General features: G+C 41.0%; 1 protein-coding gene across 1 annotated transcript in view; it reads left to right on the top strand.

The window, feature by feature from the left end:
• PMFBP1 (polyamine modulated factor 1 binding protein 1) overlaps positions 1–26,619 on the top strand; it is a 3,624,986-nt gene that overhangs the window by 3,220,229 nt on the left and 378,138 nt on the right. The window lies entirely within an intron of this gene.

The following is a 26,619-nucleotide window of genomic DNA, read 5'->3' as shown; positions in this document are numbered from 1 at the left end:
GTTTCCATCTCCTATATTAAATGTAGTATTCCTGATATGATTTTTATCTTTAGTTTATGTTCATACTACACTGGCTCCCTTTCTTCTTTTGATAATATCACTCTTTCTACATTCTTGCATCCTGTTTGCTTTTCTCATTGCTTTATTGTATTGTCAAGTTTCCTCTGAGCTGGCAGTATGTGTCTTCTTGTTAGTATAACCCTCTCCATCTTGTGTTGTCCTGGATTTAACTGACCCAAGCTCCTTGTTGTGTGTTTTTGAGGTAGTTTTCTATCTGCTAGATATTAAAGTGATCCCCCAGACTTATGATTTCTTCTTATCCTCATGTCTGCCCCAACACTCTAGTGTTCTCAGTAAGGCGGACATTTTTTTTTTTTTGCAGACAGTTCTACCAGCATTTCTTTACGTAAAGTATTTTCATTTCAGACAGCCTTAAACTGTTTGTTTACCTGTTATTTTTCACGCCTAAGAATAGCTTTATTTACCAACATGCTGTATTTCAGGTATCTCCAATCATGTTTTTCCATCCTGTTATTCTAAATCTGCTATGTTGTCACTATCCAGGCTGATTTATGTACTCTAGTGTGACACAAATGTAGGGTATAGGGACCTTAGAGCAGGAGTAAAGTGCTTAACAAACACTGGCTGAAATGAGTCTCACACCACACACTACACAAAACTAGGGTGTGTGGGTACACTTCATACACATTAAAAGAGTAAAAGAAGCACCAGCATTGGATGACAGTTTTGTCATTACAAGGAGAACACTTTCTAAATGATAGCTGCAGTTGTTAATGATGCACATATTATTACTTTCTAAAACTTAGCCTTTAAGTTAGAGGTGCACACTGGCATTGCCATTCAAGTCTGCATTCAGGGATGATGCATGAACATTATCCAGTTAAGTGACCTTTTTAGAGTCAGCTTGCAAATGGAGATTGATGTAATCAAACCCAGGACAATAGGAACAACGTTCGGTAACTATTCACTGTAGTCTTAAACACATTTACTAAACTGTCAGACCAAATGGCAGTAATGCATTCACAGGTGTGAGCAGCTTTAAGGCACACCAGAAAGATAAAAGTGTTCACTTTCAAATAAAATCTGGGCATTGCATAACCCTCAAAGTATCCATCCATCTACAACTCCTTTTACTCGTTTTTGCATATGGGGTCAAGGTGCCACTTCAACAGTGACAATTATTTAGATCCAAGGTTTACACCAGCAGGTGTTCTTCTGCACCACACACTTGCACACACACTAACACCTATGACCAGTTTAGAGTGGCCAGTCCACCTACTGCATGTCTTTGGAATGTGGGAGGAGACTGAAATGCCTGGAGGAAACCCACACAAACACAGGGAAGACATGCAGACACAGCACAGGAGGTATCCCAGCCAAGAATCAAACCACAGCACAGAAGGTATCCCAGCCAAGAATCAAACCAGGAAACCTCTTGCTGTGAGATGACAACACTATAAGCTGCACCACTGCGTCATACTGCACCCGTCAAATATATGACTGTTAGCAAACTCACCAGAAAAGAAACTGACCTCTTGTTATTTTAAATCTAGTTATATGATGCTGCAGGGCAGGAGAAGACACAGAAGGAAATAAAATAGAAACAAAGAAGTATGTAAGTGCTGGAAATATATAAGTAATAAGTTGTAACGTCTGCAATAAACATGAATAACATTAATGTGAAAAAGGACAAATTAATTCTTGAGTCTGTACTTTACCTTGTGCTGCTTAGAATTATATTCTGGGTAAATGTGCATCTCTAAGGCAGCTAAAACCTTGCATCTGCCATTTTATATTCCCAAATCTTTAATCCTTATGTCGTGATAAATAAACAATTGCAGTCACAGTTCTTATAGTATGGAATGCATTAAGCAATATGCAACTCCTGACTAGAGCAAAGGAATCAGAGTTCAATAACTGCACATTGCATCCAGACTAATAGCAAAACTATGTGCTGTCCTTCTGTTTCCTTTAGGAATGTACCTTTCATAACTGTGCATTGTATTCTTATGATGCATTTGGCAGCAGACATCTGGGCATGATTCATTACTGACTGGCATACAGCAAGGGTACAGTAACAGAAGTCAAAATGGGTAAATCAGCAAGACTGTGAGATGTGACTCACATCAGTAAAAAGTAATGTTGTCCAGCACATCAAATGAAGCCAATATGTGACCTACAGTCAACCCATATCATGGAACACTCGATGCATAAGCCTGTAAGCAGACACACAGGCCTGTAAACTAGCATTGCTGCCAGCAAAAGGAATTTGCTCAGACTGGTGTTTCAACATGGTAACTTCACAGGATGCCAATACCCATTAGGTGGGATTTCATAATTAAGTGAGAGATTAAAGGATAAACCGTGTGTTTATCGGTCTGGGAAGTGAGTCCTGGGGGTTCTGCTGTCACACTGCCCAGAAGAGTAATTGGTGTAGTATTGATCAGCCATGGTATGGCTGTAGAGCTTGGAACAGAGGAGGAATCGGGGGAATCCAATGTCATTGATTAACTGTTAAGAGATTTAGTGTGTGTGATGTCATGCATGCTGTTCTTGGAGTTTTCCTGATCTTTAGGCTAGGTTTCAGCCTGAGAGGCAGCTGATAGATTATTGGTGGACTTAAATCAGAGATAACAAGACTGCCACAGAAGTACGGGATTTGCCTTGAAAGCCATTACTGTTTTAAGGCTGATGTTTTTATTATGCTCTCCATTACTGACCTACAGTTGTCTTCACATTTCTCTCTGCTTTTCTATCATATGTGCATTTTTATAATTTAGTCAGGGTGATGCAGACCTTCTAAAGCTGCTTACTTCCTTTATACAACTGTTGGAATTTTGTAAGTCCTTGTAATTTATTTTCCTTTTTCTCCCTTATTGTTGCTTGTTTTTGGCAGCCACTGTCATCATTTTTCTCTGAAAGTTATGTGGTGAACTCGCATCTAAGTCTACCACTCTTGGTAAGTCTCTTCTGCAGTACAGCATGCATTTTGGAAAACAATCCTTAATGATATGTGACTGGCTAGTACCCAGACGTTTACCCTAACTATTATGTTTTTTGCCCTTTGGTAATTAACAGATTAATAGTCCCCTGCAGTATAGCACTAAACCAGCACAAAAGGATGTTAGCTCTTAACAAGCTACTGTAATCATAGGCTTAGCCTCTGCTATCATTTACCAAGGGGGGTGCAGGGAGAAGGAAAGAACAGAAAAAAAGTTGATTTATATATTAATGAAGCCATAATAACAGCTGGGGTTGGGGTTATGCAGATGTTTACTCCTAGTTGTCCAGGCTAAAGTTGTGTTTTCTAGCATAGGAATTTGCCAGGAGTTGTATAGATTGAGCATATGACTGATCAGAGTGTTATGCAGCATTAGCTTCTCAGGTCAGTTGTGCTTTTTTGTATGGAAATCTAATTACATAACTCCCAACATGTAATAATAAAAATAATAATTGTAAGAGTAGTTGAATGTAAATATATGTGCAACAGACATGCATTCAGTTAATTCAAGGACATTGTTGTACATCATAACTCAAAAAAGTACCCAGCAGTCTATTTAGATGACATTGTATATTACTGTTTGTATTGTTAATATTAATCTTTGGCTGATCCTTTGTGAAATGCAATTACTGTCACAAGATGAGTTAGTTTGTTATACTTTCATTAAATTATTCTGTTTATCTCAATCAGTATTTTAATATATGAGCTCTGCTCAACTGTACTTTCCTGGTAAAATAAATATAGCTCTTCTCTGTCCTATTATTTAAAATAAAATAAGATAAATGCAAACATTCAATGATGCTGACAGAAGGAGACTTATTGGTCTGTTGCTTCTGTTGCTCCCTTTCCCTTCTCCTGCCTGATCCTTTCTTTGCTTTGTCCAAGGCATGCTTGAATACCTCTGATTACATATACACTACCATTGCCTATAGTAATGGTGCATGGTTTAACCACCCTCTCTGTGAAGTAATATTTCCTGAAGTGTGTCTTGAATCAGCTTCTTCAGATTGTACCCATGTCCTCTTCTTCACCCTCTGCTGCTCATCTTAAGTTTCGCCCTTCCACTTGCCCCCACACAATGCAGTGTATCTAAAGTGCATCCCCATTTATTTCCTCTGTTTTACTATATTTATGTTGAACTGTATAATGCTACCTCGGACCTTCCATTCCCTTCATTAATTTAGAAATTCTGTGTTGCCCACTTTTAACGAGCCTTACTTGTCTTCCTGTGCATACCAGAGCTGGATACAGTATACTACAGGCAGTCAGACTTCCCTGTACAGTGAAATAAAGATTTTACATTCACTGAAATCCATTCATTTGCTATGCAGCCGGCATCATGCTGATCATTTCCAGTGCCCTTTAATTCTACATATATATGACACCCCCAGAACCTTTTCTTTCTTTATCGTACTTGTGGTCACCCAAGCATGCATGTTATGTTTTAATTAGATTCCCCATCAATTGTATAACCTTGAAATTTTTTTCTACATCAGATTTTAGCTACTGCCTTTCCAGTCTCTGTAGAGGCCAAGGAGATGTTTCTCTGTAGAATGGCCATTCCACTTGTAACCTTCATCTCAGCCTAGGTGCATCAGTATATGGGCTGATCTTGCTTTCCAAATGTAGTGTGATGAATACAGGGCAAAAACGTGATTAACACATATGTGTGATCACAAAAGATTGGCATATCCTAAGAAACTTGTCATTTGAAAAAAAGAAAATCACTTAAAAATAATTTTTGCAGGGCACTTTGCCGCTATACACACTATACCTCTGCCAGATCCATCCATCCGCAGCCCCTTTTTTCAATTTTTGGACATGGAGTCAGGTCGTCATTTCAACAGTGACAATCATCTGGTGCCAGGAATTGCACTGCCGGGTGGCTAGCCCCTACCATGGCAGTAATATATATATATATATATATATATATATATGTGTGTGTGTGTGTGTGTAATATATATATATATATATATATATATATATATATATATATATATATATATATAGCCACACACACACACACACACACTGAGATCGCTGTATCTTGGGATCTCGGAGTGGGGAGGAAGAAGCCCCTGCAATACCACAACTTTAATCTTTAAATGCAAAATTGGAGAATCATGTATTAGTGATTGCATTTTGCAATGTCAGTCACTAATGTATGGCATTTAAGACTGGCATCCCAGCACTGACAGCTGACATCACTATACTAAGCAAGACTAGTCATTTAAGGTTGACACACCAGCGGTGACAGCTGATATCAGTATAATAAAAAGGACTAGTCATTTAAGGCTGGCACCCCAGCAGTGAAAGCTGGCATCAATATACCAAGCAGGACTAGTCATTTAAGGATGACACCCCATCAGTAATAGTTTACATCACTATATGAAACAGGACTAGTCATTTAAGGCTAGCACCGCAGCAGTGATAACTGATATCAGTATAGTAAACATGTCTCACTGATGGCTGGCACTCCAGCGGTGATAGCTGGTGTTACTATACTAACCATGACTAGTTAATTTATGGCTGGCATTTCAGGGGTGGTAGCTGATATCACTATACCAAGCAGGGCTAGTCATTTAAGGTTGGCACCCCAGCACTGATAGCTGATATCACTATACCAAGCAGAGCTAGTCATTTAAGGCTGGCACCCCAGCAGTGATAGCTGATATCAGTACACTAAACAGGACTAGTCATTTAAGGCTGGTACCCCAGTAGTAATAGTTTACATCACTATATTAAACAGGACTAGTCATTTAAGGCTGGCACCCCTGCAGTGATAGTTTACATTACTGTACCAAAAAGGACCAGTCGTTTAAGGCTGGCACCCCTGCAGTGATAGTTGATATCAGTACACTAAACAGGACTAGTCATTTAAGGCTGGCACCCCAGTAGTAATAGTTTACATCACTATATTAAACAGGACTAGTCATTTAAGGCTGGCACCCCTGCAGTGATAGCTTACATTACTGTACCAAAAATGAGCAGTCATTTAAGGCTGGCAGCCCTATGGGGATGACTAATATCACTGTACTAAACAGGACTTGGCAATTTAAGGCTGCAACCCAGTGGTGATAGCTGACATCACTATACTAACCAGGACTAGTCATTTATGGCTGACACCTCAGCAGTGATAGGTGGCATCAATATACCAAACAGACAGCCAGTTCTCACTTCACTTTATCATTTTTAGCCCTGTTATTATAGCTTTCCTAGTGACGTCCTATGAGAGGCAGCATTATAGGTATTTACTGAAGTTTAGGTGTATCATATTCACAGTGCTGTCCTTTTTCTTCCTTATTGTTAAATATGGTGCTTTTTTGGGCTGTAAGACAGGCTAACGTCAGCCATAAGCAAGAGATCCACGCCAGCCATCCCCAGAAATCTTTTTTTTTAACATATCTACAACACCATTATGAGTGGTGTCATAAATCAAACTGTGAATTTAGCTCCAACAGCAATACCCTTCATATGCTGTCCCATACATATTTAAGGAACCTGTGCATTACTAATGGATGCTGACCTAGAAAGTGACAGTAAGATAGGGTGGGAGGTTGGCGTAATGGTTAAGGTGCTTACCTTAGAAACACAAGGTGCAGGGTTTGATTCTGACATGTGGTAATTGGCTAGGCTTAAAATGATCCATAAGGGCAGTTAGCCTAGTACTAACCTATGAACCTATGAACCTATAATGCCATATTTTGTTTGTTTGTGTCTTTCGGCTTTTCCCGGTTAGGGGTCGCCACAGCAGAACTCCGGTCCGCTAATGATTGGCATTAGAGTTTTACGTGCTGGCTTGCCGAGCCTAACGCACAACCTTCAACGAAGGAATGCCCATTCACGCATGTTGCCACACAGAAGATGCTCTAACTGAGAATCGAACGGGCAATGTCTAACTGTGAGGCAACAACGCTACCGCAGCACCACCACCGCAGTAATGCCATATATGGGTGCTTAACTGCATTTCAAAACAAGCTGTAAACACAGTTCCACTTTTTACATATGTGTGATATGACACCCCCCACAACCTTTTCTTCCTAGTGTTGCTAGGGTTACAAGTGCATCCTGGTGTTGTATTAGTCTTGCCTTAGGCATATGTCATATTCCAACGTAAATCAGAGTTCTGGATGCAGCTCTGCATGTGTACAACGTGTGTATATAGAATATGCTACAAACTTCAAACAAGTACTTATCTTTGCTGTCAATCCCTGTACATTCCTATGCACAGCATTACAGCTGAAAACACAAAAGCATGTAGGCATATGTATGAGTATTGTTGTTGATGACATGTTAACTACAGACACACCCCATCATTATGGGCACAAGTCTCCCAACATTCTGTGGTTATACTAAATTCATACTAGCATTGCTACCATCTTCTGCTTCCTGTGACCATAGTATTCTCTTTGGCTAGAGGTACTCCTATCGCCCCGATAGCTCACACAAATCTATGCATTTGTTACACTGCCTGTTGGACTCCTAATTCCTCCACATAGCATACTGTATTCATTGGTGTTGGATCCTCTATGAGTCCTCAGCACATTCAAGCTCATACCACAACAGCTCTGTGACTGTATCTCATAAATGACAACTCTATACACACATGCTTGCCATATTATGAGCAGCTCATATACATAATGCAAGGCTTTCTGCAGGGAGAGAAAAGCAGCATGTATCTCCCCCCATGTGGGAATCTTCACCACCTAGTTCCCACCATACCTCTCAACCTCTTTTAATGTATCTCCCCCCGTGTGGGAATCTTCACCACCTAGTCCCCACCATACCTCTTTTAATGTATCTCCCCCCATGTTGGAATCTTCACCACCTAGTCCCCACCATACCTCTCAACCTCTTTTAGAGCAAAAAATCTGGACAAAGCCTAAAATGATGGGGGGGGCAAATGGGGACAGATTTTAAATATTGCTCTTACAAACTTAGAAAGTTGATAGAATAATAAGTTTTACATTAGCATGAATTTTCTGAAGGGTGTGGAGTCTTAAACTCAAATGTTTGTCATTATTTAATTACTTCAATCCTCAGCTGTTTTCCAGAAAGAAATAGATTTTAGGAGGAATACACCAAAAATATGAGGCAAAAATCTGGACATTCTGCGAAAACCTGTACAGTTGAGAGGTATGGGTTGCCACCTCTTACTTTAGTATTCACTGCATATTGGGAAAAGAACAGTAACTGACAGGCAATATAAAACCTGTTTCACTGTTTCACCAGGGGGCTGTGAAATCAGATCACCCACTAGATACTAACATGGAGGCACTATGATCTCACTCCTTTGTGAAGGGCACAATCATACATAAACAGCTACCACCCTGAGCTATTATGCTCCAGAAAATTGTGACTCAAGCTCAGGACAGCAAGCAAATAAGTGTAAGCCAGAAGTTAACAGTACTTTTTCTAATGTTTGTAGATGGCTGCCTGCATCATCATCATCATCATCATCATCATCATCATCATCTTCATCTGGTCTGGCTACTTTAAAACAGGTCACTATGCTGTACTCATTCAGTCAATCACTGGTTGCCCTTGGAGGCTGTTTCTACACCTGTCGTTCTTTCTTGTCCAGCTGGGAATATTAGCAGATTTTAGTGTTCCAGACATATAAACAAGTGTTTTGCCCTATTACTGGGTAGTGTGAAAGCTCACTGCCTACTACAGAAAGGGAATGAGCACATTAGCAGATTGTAACAACATTTTTAACTTTAGAAACAATATTTTCTGTTATTTTCTGAATGTCTATAGTACATAGGTAACAAATGATGGAAGTTCTTTAACAGGGTTACTTGATTTGGTAAAAGCTTGTTCCAGTAATTAAGTAAATTCAAATATTCTTTCAGTTGCATGACATTTGTAGGAGGTAGAACCTCCTCAATGGATTTTACCTTAGTTTTTACAGAATGTATACCCTGTGGATCTACTGTATGTCATAAGTACTGCATTTCTGTTTCAAAACAGACCTTTTTAGGTACTAACTGGCATCCTGCAGTCTTCTCAGCACTGCCCCTCTGTAATATAAATATTCTTTGGGCATTGCCCCAATGACAAGGGCATCATTCAGATACACTGCAACGTGTGGCTCACTGAGTAACAAGTACTCTATAGTCCTTTGAAATATTACAATTACCTTTGTCTCTCCATGAGGCCGACAATGCTACATGGATCTATATTAGGTCGCTGAAATGGTATTCCGGCGAACAACTATTCAGTGACCCATAATCAGCAAAAATCACGTCAGCGATTTGCTGAATTCACTAAGGGCAACAAAATAGTTGCCCAAAGGACAGCAGACAACTACATGACTTTGCCCTTTTCTCCACTGTAGTGCGATCTCGGAGTTGGTATATATAGTTAGGGGGGTGTGGGGGGCAAAGCCCTCCCACTTGGTTGGGTTCGAGTCACGTAAGTGTTGGTCCTTTGTGCTTCAGGAACTATTTAGTTCCTCTAAATTCAGGAAGCTGCTGACACAATTTTTGCTGATTACAGGTTGCTGAATAGGTGTTCGCTGGAATACCATTTTGGCGAACTAATATAGACCAGTGCTACATAAGCATTGCTTTTATTTATGGTTAAAAATTACTTAGGCTAGTCAGCCAAATCCATATGTTGTTAAGTGTATGTCATACTTAATGTTGAAGACTTCTGACCCCACCCCCAATACAAAAAGGTTTTACATTCATGGAATACAATTACAGACAAGTTACTTGGTTGACAGGTAATTTGTAATCTTCATACAACTTAGCAGTTGCAACAGGTTTCACAACAATTCCCAATGACCAGCCCACTCTGTGTATTTCAGAGAAGCTAGACAGAGTTATAATTTTCTCTTTCAATAGTTTATTTCCTCTTCTGCCTTAAATACACATACATAAGTAACACATGGAGGTCTGATGAATGGAGGTTTAGCAACCGCTAAACCTTCCTTCTTCAGACCGCCATGTGTGATAAGCAAGGTTTAGCATCTGTTTGTACTTGACGATTCAGATAAGAAAAGAGTTCTTAGCCGTTAACCTTCGGGATTTACATCACAGGGCCTAGGCCCACTCAGCATGTATACTTTCCCAGCTGCCATCCCTTTGACCTTTCCCATTATATACGTTTGGTATTGTAATAATTTCTTTATTGTTGTCTTCCTTAGTATTTTTTTCTTCATTCCAAGGATGCAGTCCTCTTTTTTTTCTGCTGTTTGAAATACTTTTCCTTTCTCCCATCTGCATGGCGAAGCCCTCCATGTTGTTCTTCCAGCAGCAGCATCATTCTCCTGTACACGAGCCTATGTCAGGAAAATTCCAGGTGTTGACAGTTATAGCAAGTACCTTTCTTAACTGGAGCTGCAACAAGGTACAGCTCCACATAGTTCTGTGTTCAGACTGCATTTAGTTTAGTGATTCAACCATCTTAACACAGTAAAACCTCTGGAGAACTTTTACTTTCCAAGAAACTTTCATCTCTCCAGACTAAGGAACATAATTCTCCTTGTTTGCCTACTTCATTGTTTTTTTCTCCAGACACTAAAAATAGCATACTCTCACTCAGAAAGCCAGCTGGGTTTGTAAAACCCTACTCTCAGATTGCTCTTCGAAGTCTGAGGGCTCTCATAAATTCTGAAGCCCCACCCCCACCATCTTCCAGTATGTAGTCCTCCATTGTAAATAGAGTAATAGTTCCCTTAGGCACTCCTTTCACAAATTAATTATCTCAGATTTCTTGAGTCATGTAGCAGACTGTTGAATGCTTGTCTGTTTTTGTGATGCAAACTTCAGTTAGAAGATCATCTGAGACCCAGGCTCCTCCTTCCCAAAATCTTACATCTTCTGGCATATTTCTTCTCTCTTGAAAGTTATTGCCCTAGAGTCTCTCCACTCAACTGTTATTTACAGCTGCCGTTAAAACAGTCAAGGTTTAGACTCTTTCCACATTTGCTACCCTATCTTAGTTTTGGGTTGGCATGTATCATCCATTACATTTCTGGAGAGTGCTTCCTTTTCTTCAACTTCAAGGTTTAATGTCACTTTTGCCACTGCAGATGGCAACCTTACAAGCACTGCTTTTTCTGCTGTGTGTAGATGTTAATAAACCTGAGTGACACCTTTTCCCAATATTTGTTCCAAGTTGCATCAATGTTGCTGAAATCAATTTAGCAGATGTTTTTAGCCTATGTGTTGGCTTTCTAGCCCCAGTGCCCTTACCTCTGTCAACATATCAAGCACAAGGTTCCCCAACATCTGATTTTCAGGTAGAGGTGCACCAGTATCTGCCTTTCAGGCATCTGGTGTGCAGGAATCATACTGCCTCCCATTTAGCACATCTTTTGGGCGTCTTCAGGCCAGCCAGTGAAAGATTATATCTTGGGCCCAGAAGTGCCTACTACAATTCTTCTTCCAGCTTCCTTCTCTAGGTGGTACCCTCATCCTTCTGTTCCTCTTCCTCCCCCTTCAGTGACTCTACTGAGGTGATGTTCTCCTTCCCTCCGCATACCCTTAAATGAGTCCTAGAACCTTCTGATTTAGAACTTCTGAAGAGATTTAGAGGGTGCATATTGCAGGATACATCATGTTGATTCTGGTATTGATGATTTACTGAAGACCCCCTTAATGAAAAGGATGCTGACTCACCTCCTTCTCTTCCAGATGACTATAAGTTTTTGTGAATTTTTACCATTAATGAGAATTGAGGGGACTGGCTCACAAAAGTTGTAGAGGACAACTTGTCATCTTCTACCTCAATATTCTTGATGGTCCCTCTATTGATGGATATAATAAAAGATGCTAACAAAGCTTCTTGGGATACCCCAGGTACAGTATCTCTAATTCTGAAGAAAGCAGACCCAATTTTCTGGCCTCTGAGGATGTGAGCCATATGGACAGAGATTTCCAAACCAGGTATGAATACTTCACTAACAACTTTGCACAAAGATCCCACCCATCAGAGCCCAGATTTCCATCCATCACTTAAGGAATCCTGCATCACAACAATCTTGGAGGCATATATTTGCATTTGCTAGCCTCCTGCTATAGATGCTTAGCTTTATAATTAACTCAAATTATGTATTTTCAACAGGATATTGTAGATAAGGTGCAGTCTACTGAGAAAGAGCTATCTGATGGCTCATCAAAACACAGGGAAAAGCCTAGATTTCTACTTCTTCAAGTCAGAGCAAGCAGTTTTATGGTCTATGTGGCTACACTGTCATGGAAGAGTCTGTTCAAATGTCATAAGCTGGTACTAACATTCATCAGCACTGCCAGCTCCATCTTACACAGCTAGTTGTGAACATCAAGGCAGCTTTCCTAGACTGTTCATTAAAGAGACTCTCCCATATGGGCTTATTGGAATAAAATAAACTGGTTAGACTGTAGTGGCTTTGGGTGTGAAATTTAATTCTTTCCAGCATATAATTAAGAATAATTTTGAAATCTGCATTTCTCATGTAGTTGTTACCACATCTATTAACTGCTACTGTACAGTTTTTATTATGTATTGTTTACTTTCTGTTCTGTTTTTGATATGTACAGCTTACTGCCTCTCTATTCCACTTTTTTCTTCTTTGTGAATATTTTAATCCAGGTTTTAGCTGTAAAGAAATGGTCATACCCAAGTAAACAAATGTAAAAGAAAAGAAAATTCCTTTACAGAGGCAAAGAGGAAGTAGTGGCCCAAGTGGCTGTAGTGTGTCTCCCAGCCACAACAGCAGGAGGGAACTGGGAACTGGCAACTACTCCAGACTGTAGCCCAGCAAGTTCATGTGACAGGTGCTATAGTCTGTGATGATCTTCATAAGGTCAAGGTCAGCTCTGTGGTGAATCATAGCAGTTCTGACTCCTTTTCAGGCTGTCTCTGAACAGAGGCAGACAATGGTAGGCTCTCACTCCATGTGTAGTCGTAGAGGAAGATTTCGAAGGACACATGGGTTAGCGAGATCATAACCATAGGATGCTACAGCCCCTTTCTTTTTCCTCTTCAAAATCTGCCTTTAGCTTTGCCCAGTGTTGTACTCATCAGATTTATTTAGCAAGGATGGAGATGCTTAAGCTTCTCAGCAAAACAGGCTTCCAAGAGTTCCTTCCATTTTGTAAAAAGGCTATGATATTATTCTGGATTATTTTTAGTGCCCAACTAGACAAGAAATCTCAGGACCATTTTGGATATCAGTGTCTTAAATGCATATATATATATATATATATATATATATATATATATATATATATATATATATATATATACACCTAAATAATCCTTTGAATGGTTCATGGTACATGCATTCTGTCTTGTCTGTCCTGAAGAGATTGGATATGCTGTATGTTCCTCCAAGATGCTTACCACCACATAAGGATTGCCAGATAATCCAGAAGGATTCTACGTAAGTGCATCTACCAATTGTCTTGACTGAAATTACTATTCCAGTATTCCAAACAGATGGATTTTCACTGCTAACGTCCTGCCTGGGTACCAAAGCTTAAACCTTCTCTGGAGTACATGTCTGGCAGATGACCTCAGGTCACAAGAGTAGAGGTATATAGGAGAATATATGAACATAAATCCTCAGACTATCTGAAGCCAGCCTAAATGCAGGTCTTACATCTGTCAGTCTGACCTTTGCATGGTCATTGGTAATATTAGCTTATTAGCTTTTCAGAATCAGATAAGTGCCCCATTAGGGAACATTCCTCTCTCTCTCTCTCTCTCTCTATATATATATATATATATATATATATATATATATATATAAATTGGTTTACCATATTTGTGTTAGACGTCAGTTAGGAGGGGTATGTGTGATTAAGTTAAGCCCTACAAAGATCTCCATATCCAGTGTCTCTTCTGCCTAGACACTGAACACAACTATAAGTCCTGTCCCACTTCACAATATTTTGTGCCCAAGACTTTGTGATCCTGTCTGTCTTTGTGTAATACTTTCTTGGATACCCAATAACTGAAGCATTTGACCCACTCCTAGATGATTGATGGAGCCATACCAGATGCACCACCACTTCACACGAACAAGCTCAAAAGGACTAGGCCCGATACTCATTTGGCCCAGTCTAACTCTGACATACCTGCTAAGGTTACAGAACCTGTAGTATATTCAACTGTACCACAGGTTCCCTCTACACTAAACCCACTTGCGGCAGATGATTGCACATCTGAAAAGACTCTTGCAACTGAGAAGGGCAAGCTGCATATCATTATTTCAGAGGGAACCAGAAAGCATCTCACAGATTGTACTTAGGGAACAGATTCCTGGAAAACTGGTAGAGGTACGTCAGGGGTTGGAACCTCTCCTCTTGGTCCAAGTAGACATTGTTCCAAAGAAAAAGCAAGAAATGACTAAGCATGTTTCCTCACCTCCTCCTAGGGAGAAGGAATGGATAGACTTTTATCAAGGATTGCTCAAGGCCATTATTACCCTTAAACTAGCTTCTTTTACTGGTCCTCCTCCTACTCCTCAGAAAGTTACCGTTGTCTCTTCTTACTCTGAATGGGAAGACGCCTGGGATTTTTATGACCATTCAGTAGCTTGCTTTCCACAAATTCACTCTCCTGGTCAGGTTTCTTCAGATGATGAGGACTCCAGTCCTCCTGATTCCCCTGTGGAAGAGGCTTCCTTTGAGGAAACTAATTTTAAATGTGGCGAGACAACTTGAGTGGGAATCCGGGCAACTTTCAGATGTCCAAAAGAGCACTACAAACTCTTGGAAATGGGCAACTCTACCCCTCCTGTCCCTCCAGTCCTGGAGGCCTTTTTGGATGCTTTCAAATCCACCTCCTCAGTGGATGACTCATTGCCTCCTGCTTCCAAAAGACCAGACAGATTCTGCTAAGTACCAGAGGAGCTTAGGTCCTTGTATAAGAATCTTGTAACTGACCTATCTGCTGTGTCCCTCTCTTCTGACAAACCTTCTAAGTTGCTCCCTAATGCTAATGCTAATTTATCTATTTATACATAGGTGGAGTAAAAAAGTCTATACTTCCTGTACTCTGGCCTCCAGGGCTACAAACTACCAGACCAAAATGACCCAATATCTGTTATATATATTCTTAACATTCTGAATGAGGTAGTGGTGGATTTACAGTGCACAGAGTCTAACCAACAAATTTTGTCCCTAATTAATCTGGCCACTCAAGTGGCCAGACCCAATATAAAACATAGTTATGATGGTGTAGAGGTGTCCTCCAGAGCAGCTGCTACTGGTACAGTCATCTGCAGATATGCATGTTACACAACCAGCCCATGCCAGAGGACTTCAGAGCTAAGCACACTGATCCACCCTTAGACAAAAATCTTTTGTTCGGACCACAGGCAATTATGGTAAAAGAATGAAAGACTGCAGACAAATCCTACTTACCTCTGTACCTAAATATCAGAGAAAGTATCCAGCCAAGCTGCCTACCTTTGTTAGAAGCCTCCCCACACACACACACAAGAAGCACAGGAAGGCACCAAGGAAAATTTTTCCTGAAAAAAAACTGAGAGGGTTCTTAGATTGGGAGGCCTTCCTTCCTCAATAAGTCACTGTGACTGTCTTCCAAGCCCCATCCTCCCGCCACCTCAGTACTACCCTCCCCTTTCAAAAATGCTTACAGTCCATTTCCAACTGGAAAAAGATTACCACAGACAAGTGAGTACTAGCTGTCATAAAAAGGATTGTGCTATGTCTTGGAACAAATTTCCTCCCTTGAATGACATTCCCCCCCCCTCAACCCCACAATCAACTAAAGCTTCTTCCTCCTATTTCAGAAACTACAAGCCCAAGCCACAATAAAATCAGTGCTTTTTAATTTTGTGGGATGTGGTTTTTACTCCAGACGTCTTGGTTCCAAGAAAAGAAGGACAATGGAGACCCAATATTGGATCTCTCTCTGCTGAACTAATTTCTCAAAGTGCCAACTTTCATAATGCTCTCCCTCCAGACTTTGTTGCCCTTTATTCTCCCACAGGCATTCCTAGTGTCTTTGGATCTCAAGGATACCTGCATATTCCCATTCGCCCCTCCTGCAGGAAATTCTTGAGACTGTTTACTGGATCATCTCACTTTCAGATCACTGCTTTGTCTTTTGGGCTTTCCACTGCCCACAAGTATTCACAAAGTGCCTAACTCCAGTGATGACTTTTTGCAGGACTTAGGAAATTCAGATTTTTCCCTTTTTAGATGATCTGCTGATCCAGGCCTCTTTACCTCAGATCTTACTGCAGTACCTCCTGTTCACTCCCAACTTTCTCCTGCAGTTGGGGTTCACATTCATCTACAAAAATATCCTCCCTCCAGCTCAGTCAAGACTTAGTTTTCTTGGCCTGCAGCTTAGACACCAAAAAGATATCGGCCTGCTTACCTCAGGAAAAAGTGCAAAACCTTACAATTTATTTCCAGTCTCTAGCCTTCCTCAAGGCCTGTTCACCCAGTGAGATTCTAAGAGCACTTGGATCCATGGCAGCAACCATTCCAATGCTCCATTTAGCCATGTTGCATATAAGGAAAATTAAGTGATACCTAAAAACTAGATCTCCCTCATACTTTGTCTCAAGTAATAGATCTTATGGTGGTTGATCCAGGGCTCCCTTTCAAAGCACAGACTTCGAGTCAAGAAATGTACACAAGTGCCTTGGACAAAGCTTGGGTGGCTAAACTGGTATACACAAATTCTAGAGCCAGTGGCAGTCTAAACTCAGAAAAAAAACATCACTCTGAAAGAGACGAGGGCCCTCTTTCAAACTCTTCAGGTTTTCTAACACCTGTGGAAACCATATACTCATGTGGTACATAAAAAGCAATGAGGAACCAGATCATACCAACTATGCAGACTGACTCAGACTGCTTGTGACCCAGCTATCCGGAGGAACATGTCCCTTCACACAGAGTGTATATTGCATCACAGGACAATGTTCTTGCAGACCCACTAACAGGTCCATTAAGGACCCACACAAATGCAGGTCTTCTTAGACATACTCCACAAGTGGGGAACACTTTGCCTATTTGCCTTGGAGAGTAACAAGTAGCTCTCCCTCTTTTGTGCCAGAACTCCTTGCCCCTTGGCATGGAGGACAGATGCATTCTCTTTTCAGTGGACAGGGAGGTTCCTTTACACCTTCCCCCATTCCATCTAATACCAAATGTATTACTAAAGATCCAAAAAAAAAATCCTACCAGTGACTCCTTTTTGGCCAAGGCAGCATCAGTTCCCTCTTCTCTACTATTTAGCTGGGGACAACCACCACAAACTACCCCACAAAGTGGACCTCATCACACAGCAGAAGGGATCACTGCTACATCCCTACTTGTCATCCCTAAATCTAAGCCTATGGTTCATAGGATTCTGATCCTTTTCAAATATCAGTTTTCTGAGGACATGCTTCATGTTCTCCAGGGGGCAAGGAGACCCACTACTCAAAAATCCTACATTACCACATGGTAAAGATTTTCTGTGTGGTGCCATACAAATAATAAGGACCCCACAATATCAGAGGTTCCTCCGAGCTCATGAATACAGGTCTGGAATATTCCTCCATCAAAGCCCACCTGTCAGCTGTCTGTGCCTGTCTACCCCTCAGTCCTTCTATTATGTTGAGGCCTGAGGTCATATAATTTCTGAAAGAAGTCCTGCATCTAAGACCACCTAGAAAACATGTGCCCCCACCTTGAGACCTCAACTTTGTGCTACAAAAGATCACTCTCCCTCCCTTAGCGCCATCCACATCTTCTACTTTCAAATTTTCAAATTTTCTGCACCTGGAAAACTAACCTGTTGCTGACTCTCACTTCAGCTATGAGAGTTTCAGAACTGCAGGCACTCATGACCATTGCTCCTTTTCTTATTTTTCAAAAGGTCATCCTTGAGGGTTAACCCCTCCTTCATGCCTAAAGTGATGAATAAAATGTCTTTCAACCAGGCTATCAACCTGTACACTTTCTTTCCAAATGCACAGAACAGGGTTGAAAGACTCTTGTATTTCCTAGATGTGCACAAATAGCTGAGATTTTATTTGGATAGACTAAGTCTGTTCATGAGACAGATCAACTGTTTGTCTTTTTCATGGGCTCTAGGCTGGGCCAGCTAGTTTCTAAACAAACCATTGCAAGCTAGATCTCTAAGTACATTTTCTTTTGTTACTCACACCATGGCAAAACCTTGCCCGGCTGCCCTGAAGCTCACTCTACCAGGGCAGTAGCCTCCTTGGGGAGGCCTTCGGCAAACAGGTGGATGCCAGGACAGTCCTGGAGGCTGCCAAATGGCCTTCTGTGCACACCTTCACCAAACACTTCATAATTGATGCTTTTTCAAGACCCAGGGCTGCCTCTGCTAGGTCAGTCCTCTTTGAACAGTTGGACAGTTCTCTCCATTCTCAGTCATCCTTCCTACTGTTCCCATGAGCTTTGGGAATCACCCATCTGTTTGGAATAATGCAACAGTGATCTCAGTCAAGACACAGTACAATTGTGTAAGAACTTTCCATAACAGTAGATGTCCTACTGATCACTGTTGTAGTATTCCTTCCATCTTCTCTCTTTCTGCTCTGATTGGCAGGTTTGGCAGACTCTAGGACTGAGGGTCTCCTCTCACTTTCTGCTTGGCCCCTCATTGCTGACCAGTCTCTCTCAGATGTTTTCAGGTTTCTGGCTTGGGGGCAGTCTGAGGATTTATGGTCATACATCCGCCAGTATACTCCTACACTTGTGAGCTGAGGTCATACTTCAGATATATGCTCCCGGGAAGATTTAAGTTTTGGTATCCTGGATAGACATCAGCTGTGAATCCCATCTGTTTGGAATACTGCAACAATGATAAGTAGGGCATCTACTGTTATGGTAAGTCCTTACACAGCTGTACTTGCTGGACAATCTGTTTGGACTCAAATCTGCCTCATGGTGTTCAATGAATTTATGTCTGTTATAGCAGCTCACCTGAGAATTAGGGATGCAAGATATTTCCACACTTGAAAGAGTAGTTTCTTGCCACTACAACCATGGAGTGTCTTATTCAGAAAAAGCAGTCTCTGCTCAGTCTGCTTTCCCTCACAGTAATGGTAAACCTTGAGCAGTTTCACCTTCCTGTAGTTCATGTGCAGATTTTCATCAACTGTTTCCTCAGTGCCAGGATTTGACAGACATTTTTACCTCCAGACAAGCTGTTTTCCCTGACTTAAACAGCCTCTTTCCTTGTTTTTTTTCCAAATTCTGACTGCAGAAATGTTCCTCAAGGTTTTAGGATTAATGGCAGTATGTCTTCATAGGTGATCATTCCAGGCTTCAGTTGTGAGTCCTGCAGCAGATTCTTCAAGTTGGATTGTTTCAGCAATTCCATTACTCTCTTGTCTATCTCTGTCTATCTCATTCATTTGTCCATGGTATGCCATTCTCATCTTGTCTGATGGCAGCTTTAATGTAGAACACTCTTTTGTGCCTCAGACTCCAGAAAAGATGGTGACCATAACTGTATCTGCCTTCAGGTGAGGGGATGTTATTTCAATGGGCAATACAGTCCAAGGTGACTAGATGCCTCAGGAGGCTAAAGTACTTATCAACCTCCTGGAAATGAGAGATTTTCTTTTATTCCTGCAAGCTTCTCAGGACTTCCTTACCAGTGGTGTTGTTTCCATCCAGTAGATAAAAGTAGTCTGGTATTCCAACAAGTGGAGGGCATTGCTCTTTCCCACAGTGCATGAGGTCATGTGGGAATGCTGGCAGACATTTAAATTAAAGCACCTCTTTGTGGCAACTCATATTCCTAGGAAGTCCAATTTGCTGGATGACAGGTTAAGCTGCTACCTCCTTTAGTTTCCCAAATGGCTTCACAGTTAGTCTATGGAGAGGACAATATTTTGTCAGTGAGGCAACTCTGTGTGACAACTTTTTGTCTCTCATTCTAGGGCATCTCTTGTCTGACCTCCCACTGGAGAAATAAGACAGAAGACTCTGGGATATTTGGCACTGGAATTAGAGGCAAAAAAGTTGACACACTGAGTTGCCACCAATAGCTAGATGGCCTCCTCTGAGCTTTCTTCCACTCTTGTGATGACAAGATTCATCTAGGAAGTCAGACTACTATGAGATCAAAGCTATTCTGATTAGTTACACCCAACTAGCCAAGACAGATGTGATTCCTTCTTCTACAAGATCACCTCCTTCAGGAGCAACTGTGTCTTTATCCAGTCAAGAAGGCTGCTGTCACACTCTTCCAGAAAGGCTCACTCAGACTGGCATTCTGTAAAACTGACTTAGTTTCTGCAGTTTCTGTGATAGCTAAGACCCACGATGTCTTTGATAGTGTAGTCTCAGTCGTTCTGTCTACCTAAAGTTCATCTACCTGGGAGATGTACAAAGTAAATGGGCCATGATCTCTGTCTAACCTACTATCCAGACTTTGTATCTCTTCCTGGTTGTTATTGCCCATGTTGTACAAACTCAGAAATTTTTGACTGTCTAGCTATTCTTCTGTAAAGTTACATTTTGCAACAGTCTATACTGTTCATGAACAGCCAGGTGTTCTTCTCTGGCTATCTGAAGGTATGCAAAGCCCTTCATCAAGGCACTTTTCAACACAGATTACCATGGACAGACTCTGTTCTCTCATGGAACATTTCAACACCCACCTGTTGGCCTACAGCCTCAACTGAAGAAGTGGATATCTCTTCTGCTAAAAAAAATCTCAGTTCCAAGATCTTTCAGCAGAACATCCATACCTGTTTTTTTTTATATATTGAGAGGTTTTGTCTCACGTTTAAGCCATCCTTTATGTACAAGGTAGTTACAGAAGGAACTTTACACAGTTCTATTAAGCTGAATGTTTTCTATGTGGTCTACAGATACCTAGGGGAATACCTCTTTCATTGTAAGATTGTCCATAAACAACTCAGGTACTGTGTGGATAGAACTAAACCTGGGAGAAAGGATTATCAGCTGTATCCTTTGGCAAAACAATGTTGGGCAAGAAGGTCATTAAACATACTCTCTCCATAATAGTTGGTCACCTGCATCTACTTTTTCTTAAAACAAATACTTGAGAAGTCTGCAAAGAGGGCCCATTACACTAGTGAAGTAGCAGCCTTTGCGGTCTCATTGTATGACACCACAATGGGTGACATTTCACTACAACTTGGTCTTCTTTCTACATTGTGTTATCCAGTGTTAGCTGGTCATTATCTGCATGGCCAGGTCCTCATTTGAAGCCACTGTTGATACATACATGTTCCCGTACCCAAGAGTATTAGCTGAGAACATTTTCCTATAGGTTACTGGAGATGGACATCCTTTTATCAGATGTGACGGTTATGGATAACTACCATGATGATAGATCCGTAAGAAGGTCCAGTCTTTAACAGCCTTCCTGCATCCTCTGACCTTCTGTCCTTTCTTTCTTGCTTTTCATACTTTTTTTTCTTAGCCTTAGCTTTAAAATGAGTGAAGGATTGCTTTATCTGTTAAGCAATCATAATACTATGGTATAAGTCTAGAACTGAATTTCCAGAAGTTTAACAATGCAAAAAAGTAACTGTTCGCTTATTTCTCAATATTTCTTCTGTGTCTGAATTTCCTAGATTTTCAGATCAGATACAGTTAAATTGTCTGTAGTTTCTGTTTTTCCTTCCCCTTCTGTAGAGCCTTCATTATTAAAAACAAATGCTATATCTTATAGATAAAAACAAATACCTTTAATAGTTCACATACTTTAATAAATAGTGGCAGGTAGCAAATGCAGCAAACTGGCAAAGACACTTGCCTCCCCCATAGTGCCTTTTTTTAGGCAATACCAAATCAACAAATCTTCCAACATAAAAAAAATCCACTACAGATGAACTCAAGGTTATGCTGCTTAATGTTAGGAATCTAAACAGGAAACTGCACTCTCTGGAAGCTCTCCTCACCTTAGAAGATGCTGACATCTGTGCAGTCACTGAGACTTGGTTCAAGGGTGCAGAGAGCATCCCCGTCCATGCAAGGTTACAATGCCTTCCACACATTCAGACTTCAAAACGAGCTTTAAAGAACCAAAGGTGTAGGTGTGTCCATCTTCATTAAATCCAAACACCTTGAGACTAGTTAAACAGTGCGACTCTCTTGAACTAATCCAGGTCCAAATACCTATAGGTGAAACACCCTACCACATGATTTCTAGCTACAGGCCCCCGACCATGAACCGTGAGAAGCAAACCTGGACTTGCTTGAGTCACTCACTGTACAGCCAAACACTTTGGTCATGGGAGACTTCAACTGTCCTACTGAGTGGGTGACATACATGTGCACAAGCTTAATCACCCTGAGATTCCTGGACTTATCCATGCTCTCCAAGGCCAAAAACACAGCCTCTGGGCCCAGATAACATCCCAAACTGCTTACTAAACATCCTAAAACATGACCTAGTGAATCCACTTGGCACTCTCTTTAACTATAACCTGAGCACTGGCTTTGTTCCAGTAGACTGGAGAACAGCAACTGTAATTCCCTTGCACAAAGGGGGGGGTCCATCAACCGACCCTGGGAACTATAGACCCATAAGTCTAACCAGCCTTATCTGCAAGACCATGGAAAGAATCATCATAGACCTTATCACCAAGGACATAGGCAGCCTTCAAACTCTCGATCCAACCCAGTTTGGCTTTGTTAAGGGTAGATCATGCTTACTAAACCTGGTGGACTTCTTCAAGAATATCACCAAAGCCCTGGACAAAGACAAAGCTGTACATGCCCCCTATCTTGACTTAGCCAAGGCTTTTGACACAATCCCAAACTCAGGTATCATCAAGAAACTCTCCCAGCTGGGGAGTTGAAAGCACAACTGCAAGTTGTCAAAACTTTTTCAGATAATATAAGAATGTCATTTGGTCTTGATAAATGTGCAAAAGCAACCTTTAAAGCAGGAAAACTGCAGCACCAGGAAAAAATCAGATTGGGACAAGAATGTGATATAAAAGAACTTAAAAAAGAGGGAGTGTGTACATATTTGGGAACTGATGAAGGATCAACAATAAAACATGAACAAATGTGAATAAAACGTAGTAAGGAATACTTTAGAAGATTTAAATTAATCCTGAAATTAGGAACAAAATCCAAGCCATAAACCAGTTTGCTGTTCCTGTCCTAATTTACAGTTTTGGAGTGATTGATTTGCCCCAAAACGTGTTGGTTAGATTAGATAGGAAAACAAGAAGGGTGCTTCATGCTTACCAAATGATTTATAAAATTCAGTGTAAACTAAGATTATATATTCCCCGTTCTGAAGGAGGAATGGGCCTCCTTGAAATTGATTACATGTATAGATCTGCAATCGTGAGACTCCACACACATCTGCTGACCTCACAAGACCCAAACATAGTGAAAGTTTTGAAACATGAAGCGAATAAATCTAAGATGACTTATCTGCTTAATCTAGCAGAAGCATATCGGCATCGAGCAAAATGGAAATCAAACCAGAAATAGATAAAAATCAGGCAGTAACTGAATGTGCTAAAAAACAAAAGAAAGTATATAAGTTGAAGGACCAGATGAGAAGGCAAGAAATGTGGAAAATGCATAAATATAGTTGCAAGTATAGAAAACTTCTGGAAGAACCTCATGTTGATCAGGAACGAACATAGGAATGGTTAAGGAGAGGCGAATTCAAACTAAGAGATGAAAGGTTAATATTGGCAGCCCAAGATAGTGGGCTACATACACACTGGTTTACAAAGTCCATTGAACATGTGGGAGAAACAGACAAATGTAGGTTTTGTAAAACTAAATTGGAAACAGTCACACACCTCGTTGCTGGGTGTGACATTAGTGGCAGAAGGACTGTATACTGAAAGGCATAATAATGTGGCAAGACTGTTGCACTGGGGATTGTGCAAACATTGTGGCATTCAAGTGGCTGAAAAACACTGGAAACATGACCCACAAAGCATCATAGAAAATGATGAAGTTTACATCACATGGGATGATGGGATCACCCATTACCAACAGTTCAGAAGATAGATGCTAGAAAACTGGATATAGTTGTCCATGAAAAGAAGACAAAAGTAGCATTGATCATTGAAATCTCTGCACCCAGTGACTACAGTGTCTTGCATGCAGAGAGACACAAGGTCATAAAATATCAGTATCTGCAGGCAGAAATGAGAGCAATGTGGAAGAAAGATACCCAGACAGTTCTAATAGTAGGAGCAATGGGTCTTATAAAAAATAATCTGCAATTATACTTAGATATATTACCAATACATGTAACCCCGTATGAATTACAGAAGGAGTCATTACTGGGAACATTGCGGGTGCTGCGAAGAGCACTTTTTGCTGACATCAAAGATTGAAACAATACTAATTTCATGAACCTTAATCATAGTTTGATTTAAGAATGGGGTCCATTCCCATCATGTTATTAGAAAACCAAAAGACTTGGATAAATTAAAACTGAGAATTAATCCATATGTCACTAGATGGGTAGCCAACTGAATCACTGACTGAACCCATAATGTCAAAGTTGGGGATTCCACCTCTACCAGTAGAACAGTTACCAGTAGGGTACCACAAGGTTCTGTGCTAGGCCCTCTATTGGTTGAAATCTATTTCTCTGAAGTCCAGGCAAAAGTAGATGGCCTATGGCTTACAAAGTTCACAGATAACTGCTAACTGGGAGCAATCAGTGAGTCCCCTAAAGATATTACCATATTACAGGAGGGTTAACACAGACAAATTATTGGTGCCAATGCCGCAGTCTAAAACTAAATGCAAAAAAGTGTATCGTTGTCCCCTTTGACAAAGAGGTAGTCCCTGCAAATTACAATGTAGGCAGTACCCCCCCTAAGTTTCAACCCAGTCGTGTGTGACCTGGGAACACAAGTTCTAAACTTCGATCACCATGGTGTCCACAGTGGTAAGGAAAGTCTTTTATGGTGTACACCTCATAAGTAAGGGCATTGCATCCAAGACCAAGGATGTTATAACTCCTCTGTACTCCACCCTCATCAGACCAGTAATACAGTACAATTACCCTTTTGCATGTACCTCAACAGACACCTGCAGCAGCTGGAGATACCACAGAGGTTCCTGACCAAGAAAATTCAGGGACTCCAAAATGTGACCTACATGGAAAGACTGAAAGCCCTGTCAAAGTATTCTGTGTCCTACAGGTGTTGAGAGGTGACCTGCACCTGGCCTACAGTGTAGTCTGCTGCCTTCCCACCTAAATTACATTGTCGTCTTTCAGACCTCCCTTCAATTTCATGTACTATCACCTCTGATCACTAAAATTATTGTTAGAACAAGCACTAAATTTGTATAAACACTTTGGGCAGGATTCACGAAGCCTCCGTGTAAGAGTTATAACTCTTACACGGAGGCTGCAGTCAAACGGAGTGATGTCAGCATGCTCTGCATATTCATGAGAGCATGCTGAATCACACCTAAGTCTAACACGGTCCGTGTAAGACAGTAGGGGGCGTGTCTGTAGGCCGAGCCCTGCAAGCGGACACGCCCCCAGAAGAGTAAAAGTGCCCAAAGTAAACACCCACGACAGAGTCCACGGAAATGTGAATAAACACAACACAACACATGCCCCCACAGAATATGAACAGAAAATATATAAATAAACATGTTATATATTTTTTTTAAATTGTAAAAATGTTTAACCGTGAGTGCGCTGTTTGCGGTGGCGTGCCCGTAGCGCAGCTACAGTTAGCAGTCAGTGGGAAAGCATATAAGAATTAAATATGCAAAGTAAGCCAAGAAGCAATAGCGTAGCGGTAGAGATGTCAGCTGAAGAGCAGGCATTCATGGTTCGAGCCCCCACACCTCCAACTTTTATTTTTAGCAAAATAAGCATGAAACAAGTCCCTGACAAACATGTGCACATATAAAATCACATTTTATGTAAAATGTAATGAAATAGTCCATTTATTTTGAAGAAATGTGAGGTAACAAAACAATAAAAAAATGCCAGATGTGCCTATAGCTGAGCTACAGTTTAACAAGGTGAGTGCATCTGCCCGTAGGTGAGCAGTGGTTTAACAGGTGCAAAATGAGTGCCCGTAGCTGATCAGTGGTTTAACAGGTGCAAAATGAGTGCCCGTAGCTGAGCAGTGGTTTCATACGCTGAAACTGTGTGACCCTAGCTGAGCTGAGCGTAATATGCGTGCTGACAGCCAAATGAGGCGTGAACCAGCGCACCCCGTTTCTTGTGAGCTGTGCACCGCTAACAAGCTAACCGGCCAACGTTGAGCAAGCTGTAACAAAACTGCCTTTACACAGACACACCCCCTAGCCTGTCTAGACAGTCATAAAATATAAAAAGCAGTGGCCATGTTCGAACCCAGGATACCATGCACCATAGTCAAGGTACTGAACCACTAAGCTACGACAGCTGTACTCAGAAATGCAGTAATAGCAAATATATAGGAATGAATAGAAAGTGGAGCATGACAAAGCAGGTTTTGTGAAGTGGATACAATTCCAAAATGGCCAATCACAGATAAGTGCGGGAAAAACGGCATATATAAGCCCCATAGGCGGGAATACACAGCATAAACGATTGTAGACCTGACTTGCAGCCAGAATGTCAGGTGTAGGTGAGGGTAGTTGCTTTCGAGCACAGAGGTGGGGCGTTGAGGAGTCCAGATA

The sequence above is a fragment of the Protopterus annectens genome, chromosome 8.part1 (assembly GCF_019279795.1).
Source record: "Protopterus annectens isolate FY-2018-M chromosome 8.part1, PAN1.0, whole genome shotgun sequence".
Classification (NCBI taxonomy): Eukaryota; Metazoa; Chordata; order Ceratodontiformes; family Protopteridae; genus Protopterus; species Protopterus annectens.
This window is presented reverse-complemented; position numbering and strand designations above follow the sequence as displayed.